The sequence below is a fragment of the Cuculus canorus genome, chromosome 27 (assembly GCF_017976375.1).
Source record: "Cuculus canorus isolate bCucCan1 chromosome 27, bCucCan1.pri, whole genome shotgun sequence".
Taxonomy (NCBI): Eukaryota; Metazoa; Chordata; class Aves; order Cuculiformes; family Cuculidae; genus Cuculus; species Cuculus canorus.
The window spans coordinates 4,941,197-4,947,913 of NC_071427.1; the positions used below are offsets into that span (position 1 = coordinate 4,941,197).

Here is a 6,717-nt window from a genome sequence, read left to right on the forward strand (position 1 = left end):
CCTACTGAAGGCTCAGCTTCACCTTGATTTGCAGCTCCTCTGTAATCATTTACTCTGGTAGAAGTGGTGTAATTCCCATTCCATTTGTGCCCATGACACGGTACCTGTAGCAGTGGGGGAATGTGGCCTCTTTTCTCGCTGGAACCTTTCAGGTTTCCGGCTCCCAGTGTAATTGGACGCTGTGCCAGTGGTTGATGAGCCTGTTTGCCTCTGCTAAGAAGAACAAAAAGTAGTTCTTAACTCAAGCTAAGATAGCAGTAAAAGCAAAGCAATTTGCATTGTGACTTGCATTTGTCGTGGCAGCCGGGTTTGCTGTGTGCATGGGTGGCAGCACGCGTGCAGCCACGGACACTGGGCTGGTCTCCTGTTGGATCGCCGCTCCCACCGATGCCCGTGGGCTGCGTGTTACGGGTTGTTTTGCCTTGGTGGGTTTGTGAGAGTGAACCCTTACCCTGCTGATATTTATTGGGGTCTGTCTGCCTGTGTACGCATCCCTGTCAAAGCTGTTCGATAGGAACCGACACAGGTAAATCCAGTGCAGACAAGGATGTACGGGAGAAACACAGACGAAAGCCTGTCAGATTTATTTTTATTTATGTTGATTTCTACAACCATAAAGCAGCTCTGCCAGACTTTGAAGGAGTCAGAGAGATTCCTGCTGTGTTCCCCTGTACCCTCAGGAGCTGCATGCAAAGCTGCACACTGGGTTTTGACAGCAAGGATTGAGCCCACAGCCTCAGGTTAGAGCTAAGTTATTTGAGCAAGAGAAACAATCTGCAGGCTGTGGAAAACAGCTTAAAGCCACCTGTATCTGAAATACATAAAGCTTGAGCCAGAGCTCACTGAAGCCAGTAGTGCTTGACTTCCCTGGCTTTGCCTGCCTGGAGATGACCAGCTACCGTCTTGGAGCTCTGCAGGTATCCAGGGAAAAAGGGCTGCTCTGGACACAAGGCATGAGAATCATCTGCATGTCTAAAGCAGAGCTCTCACTCCTGTCCAGCCGAAGGAAACAAGCTAACCAGGTCCTCCTTCCTTCCTTTGCTTTGGTATGTGGGACAGGAGATGGTTGGTCCAGCAACACACATTTCCAGGCTTCATTCCATGTGTGCAAGTAACTTCATTTCGAAGCAGACTACTGGAGTCATTCCCCATCATCGATCTGATGGTGCTGATTTATTGGCAAGATATGGAGCTGTTTCTCTCTTATCACCTTGAAGCAAACAAATCAGGAGGGATTGTTCCTTGGTCAGGTCTGAGCAGGTACGTAGCCGAGTGAACCCCAGTGTCTCCTGGCAGGCTGGGGTACCTTCCTGCCACTGCAGGATTCATCTGTAGCTCGTGCTGCATTTATTGTTTTATCCAGGGTTAGGACTGCTTACATTTCATGTGTTGGGGCAAGAAGAAAGACTCCTCAGCAAACAGAATCCTGCATTACCTACAGCACTTCTGACTCAATATCTCCCCCTCTTAGTTTCTGCTTCCTTCTCCACATCTCCAGTATTAACCAGGAGAAGACCTGGCTCCTCTGCAGGCACCCGGTGAGGGCTGAGCTGTTGGTGCTGGGGGGACAGGAGCCCCTGTAGCCACAGAGTCTAGCTGGAGGGGAGCTGGGGGCTGCTGGGCGAGCAGGCGCAGTGAGCCGCCTCTCCCTTGAATCCTGTGGCTAACGCTGCCTTAATTTGCCTCTCTCTAAAGTACTTAACAGCCTTCCACTGAATTATGGTTTAATTGCGTGAGCTTCCCTGATAATGCTGTTCACTGACATGAGGCTGGGTGTAAAATGTTGATCTGTTGATTGCTGTAACTGTGGTGATGATGCTCGGTGGCCATGCTGTGGGCAGGAGGGTTGGAGTGGGTGGCACTTCACCACTTCAGACCCCAAGTCACCACAACTTGGCAGCATCCCTGCTGTTGCCAGGGTGGGGAGATGAGGCAGAGGACACTGAAGTTAATGTTAAGTACTGGGGTCACCGATTGTTTGGAAGAGACCTCCAGTCCCTGGACCTGTGGAGGCTTGAGCAGCCCTACGTTGAAATCAAGTGTTGTATCTGCCACCTTGTGCCAGGATTATAAACCCTGAGGCTGAGGGGTTTATCCTCCTGGGGACACCAGGGAAAAGCCACGGAGAATGTTTTGGGGTGAAGGTCTATAGCAAACTCTCATTTGGAGCATTTGTCTGCCCCTCCCTCAGGTCCGGCGCCTGCAAGAGCTTGGGGAAGCTGTGTCCACGTCGCTGGGACTGAACCGGTGCTGTCACGGCTGATGCTAATGGAGAGGACATGTCTCTCCATTAGAAGTTTACCGACAGTGAAGTGGTTTCCGCTCTGCTGTTCGTTCCAGTTCCCCTGTGGTGAAGTGAGGACTTTGGAGGTTAAAGCCTGTCAGGTCTGGATCAAGGTCAGGAAACCTGCTTCTGATTCTAAAGATTTTAATTAACTTCACCCCGCACAGAACCTGGGTGTGCTTGAAAAGAAAAAGAGATAACTTTTACATTTAAATATTTGAATAGTGTCTGTCTCTTATGGTGGCTGCAAAAAGCCCTGTTCAGGCAGGCTGTGGGAGAGGAGATTTGCATAGCAGAATAATTGGTTTTGCAAATAAATCTGGTTCTTGAAATTTGTAGATTAGCAATAATATGTCTCCAGATGAGAAGGAAAGGTCATGGATGAATAAAGCAACAATTAAACTTTCAGGAGATTATTAAACTAAACACAAACCTGGCTAACCGCGCGAGAGAGAATGTCAATAAAGGACAGGAGTGGCCTGTCAGGACGGGCGGCCTTGGGATATTAATGGTACTGGGGATCTTTTCTTCCAATGCAGCTGCTCTTCTTGAAGTAACAGCCTTTGCAGATTCCTCCCTAATCTGAACAATCCATTAAATAACCCAGTTAATTTAAGCCATTTAAATCCAATAAGGCTCCTGTGTAATGCTATAAAACTCTAAACAGAATCCTTGGAGCATTACCACGATCACCGCTGCTCCTCAGGCTGCGTCCGTGCCGTGCTCTGGCTGTGGGTACACCTGGCAGGAGAGCAGGGAGGGACCAGCACAGCCTGCGCTGAGGGAGAGGGAATGTGGGGCTTGTTCTGAGTCGATGGGAAAAATCAAAAAGCAATGTTTTCCAAATGGCCTGTGAAATAGAGCTTTTATGATGGGAGGACAAAGGCTGGGGCCATTCACATTTCAAAGTACTGAGCAGTCGTGTCTAGAGTTCTCATTCCTGTGCAGGACTTTCAGAAAGATCCTAAAAATTTGTTACTTTGGAAAAACAGTGTAAAAGTGCCAGTTTTTTGGGTTTTTTTGAGGTGACTGTCCCGTGTTCTGCATTTCTCCTGCACCTCTGCCAGTGGAAGACAGAGCAGGCATGGGGCGACCCTGCTCCAGACACCAGCTTAGGAACCCACCTTAGCTGCCTAGCGCAGCGGGTTTGGGAGGAAGGCAGCTGCGGGTGGTGAGGAGAGGGAGCTCCATACCCACCTCCTGCCCTTGGAGGCTTAAAGAGATCAAAGTTCCTGATGTTCATTGATGCTTGTGCTGCGTGACTGGGAGTAATCGCGTGTGATCTAGCCCGGTGGGTTAAAGGTGCAGCCTTCAGCAGGAGGTGGTGACCTGGCATCTCCTCCCTGCCCTCATCTGGCAGAGAGAGGATCACAGGGCAGCACTACCAGGACCACTACTGCTGAGTGGCTGGAAAAGCTGTGCCCATCCATGACGGACAGAGATCAGTGCTTCAGTTGGGAGTAGGAGCAGAGGAAAGGAGAACTTTCAGTCCCTGTTTCTTCCCTCTCTCTCCTGAATCTCAGGAGGGGGACAGGAGTTAAGATGCAAGGTGGAAATAAGAGTTAGGTACAATTTCAGAGGACCAAGGCCCATCCCTAAGCCAGCCTTCCCCAGCCTGGGGTCAGTGAAACTGCCTCTTCCAAGCATGTTTTGCCTCTAAATGTCAGGACTGAATGCCCCCAAACTGTGAACCAGCCGCCTGTTGCCTGTTTTCCAAGCAGCTTATCACCCTTCCTTCTCTGGCATAGGCAGAAAGCGGTGTAGTGGGCTAAAAAAAGCACCACACACAGGGAGCCCATCATCCAGAAACAGAGCCCAGACATGAAAGGGAAGAGCCCTGCCAAAACAGAACATGCCACCACGTATCTTATCTGCCCCTTGGGCGTCATAGAGGAGTCGTGTGTGACAGACGTGAGTCATATCACCGCGTGCAAGGCTGGAAGAGGCTCCTGTGTTACCTTGGGAATGGCAGGGAAGGAACTGGATGGAGCAATAACTCTCTGTGATGTAGCGCTCACTCTGAGGGCATTTTACAAAGGAAGATGGTGTCTATATCCTTGTTTTAAAAGCAGCGCTAAGAGGAGGCATAGATTCTGCAAGGCCACACAGCCTCCAGTGTCAGAGCCATGGTGAGAGTCTGAGCTCGCCAGCCCTGCTCTTGACATCAGTGTTACTGCCCGAGCGAAAGGGCTGCAAAACCCACAGGCTCAGCCTGCAAAAACTCTGATTTCACTTCTTTAATTACGCTCCCTGCGAATCGGCTGGGAATACCTCCTCCCGCTCCTCAGGACGGGAGCATGGCCATGTACAGACCTGCGTGGGGCTTTTCATTTCTTGGAATGATTCATTTGTATGTAAAATCATGTTAGCCTTTATTGCCTCTCTCCACGGACGGATCCAAACCTTGAAGTGCCATTAATCTTTCGTGTGCTCTGCCCGCTCTTCTGCGTGGCACTTGCTGGCTGGTGACCTTCAGCAGAGGATTTCTGTTGTACGGTTTCCCCAGGAGCCCTGGCAGCACCTGCGGCAGCTGGCGCTGATCTGCCCAGGGAGGGAAGGAAGGAGGGGGTCCGGACTTGTTCCCATGTATCGGCAGCTGAACCGAGCCACTTTTCCCCTCGCAGGACATAATTGCTGAGAAAAGGCAAAGTCCTAGTGTAGCAAGGAGGGTCAGGGGAGGCAAATTCCTGCTGACGTTGTTGTCTGAGCCAATGGTGAGCAAGTCAAGGCAGGCTGCGATGGTTGGGTTCATGCGGTGCCAATCATGGGGGGGTCGCCTCTGACCACAGATTGAGAGCACCACAGAGGAGAGAAAAGGTGATGATAAAGTGAGGTAGAAGCCTGGATTCAGGAGAGAGCCGCTGGAAAATCAGTGCTAATTCTACTGCAGAACCTATGACCTAGCGCTTGGGTATGAGTCAAGCCAAATTCAGGTGCATCAACAAGTGGGGACGTTCACGCTGGGTATCACTGCGTCTTTGAGAGAGACACTGGCACATGCCATGGTTCTCCCAAGGTCAAACCTTTTTGAGGCCATAATCAACTCGCCTGGTGAACAGTTTACCCTGGCAGCTCCAATGGAGCTGAGGGCAGCTCTGGAGACCTTGGGTGCTCGGGGGAGGCAACTCGGGAGGGGAATCCAAAGCAGAGGTGGAAGTGTCTTGCCCAAATGTGGCTCAGGGGAAGCCTGCTTCAAGGCTCCTCAGGCTTAGTCCCTTCTGGGGTGGTGTCTCCAGTGTGCAAAGAGGGGTGAGCTGACACATCAGATTTTCTCTTCGTTGCAGTGTCTGCCACTCTGATCAGAAATGTATTTTTGCTGCATTTCTTGGGAGATTCGCCTCTTGAAGACTTTTGCCTCTGTCAGATGGGACTTGTGTTGGCCAGCGAGTGCAAAATTACAGGGGGATGAGGAAGAAGGGAAAGGATACAGATGAACACGTGAGTGTGCACATGCTGATCACCTAAACCTAGTTTGTTAGGAGCCCAGACTAAAAGTAACTTGATTTGGTAATTTGATGGCTGTATTGAGAGCAGGGACGAGGTGGAATCTTGCTGGTTTGGAAGGAGAAAAATTGTGTCGTTGCTGTTCACATCAAACCACATCACATCCCCTCCACCTTGTGCAGACACGGGAGCAGCACAGGACACGCGAGGCCAGTGTTATCTGCCGGACGCGTCCTGCCTCCCAATTCCTGACCTCATCGATCGCCTCTCTGTGGGCCTGACTCAGGTTTGCTGCGTCACACGGAACCTTTGCAGATGCCAGAGCCCCTGCCAGAGAGGAGCGCGCTGTCTGCCTGAATTAAATTCAAGCCCTTGCAGCTCTCTGTTTTACTCAGGCAGGATTGATCTTTCGTAGGGGGGTGCTGTGGGAAGCAGAAATAGATGCTTGAGTCGCTTATTTGCGCCAAAGGAAAGCACGAGTCGCACTCTGAAGTCGATGGTGCCACACCAGATCTACAGAACCCTTGCCAGGACCAGCAGCTGGCCTCGAGGGTAAAGACACTGCTGCGGGAGACACTGCAGCCTTACAGAGAGGTGAGGTTTCAGGCAATTATTCTGTGCAAGGGGGGATACAGTCCTCTAATAATTCAAGTCCTGAGCTCTTATGGTGTGATGTAGAAGCAGAAATCTCCATCCTGAATGAAGAGCTTGTGAATCACAACTGTTCTTTATTCACTTTCCCCCTCTCCTACACTGCAGTGGATCCGGAGCCTTTCATCTTTGCTCTCCCTTTCCACTGTCTGCCAGGCTTCAAAAGCTGAAAGGAGAAGGGGCTTTTTTTCCTTTCCATCCTTGGGTGAGAGCCATCGAGAAGTGAATGTGGCAGAGCTGGTGACACAGGAGGTGTCAGCGCTTGCTTGGTGAGCGTGTTGAAGCAGCGGTCGGGTGTGAAGCAGAGGGGTGGAGCTGTATTGCGCTCCAGGGCCCAT

The 6,717-nt window shown here is 50.9% G+C and overlaps 1 long non-coding RNA gene across 1 annotated transcript; it reads left to right on the plus strand.

Moving 5' to 3' along the window:
• The first annotated feature begins 1,057 nt into the window (after positions 1 to 1,057).
• Positions 1,058 to 6,315, plus strand: LOC128849236 (uncharacterized). The gene is made up of 4 exons (XR_008447247.1): positions 1,058 to 1,260; positions 2,192 to 2,397; positions 5,569 to 5,722; positions 6,144 to 6,315. It is a non-coding gene; the product is annotated as an uncharacterized LOC128849236 (long non-coding RNA).
• The last annotated feature ends 402 nt before the right edge of the window (positions 6,316 to 6,717 follow it).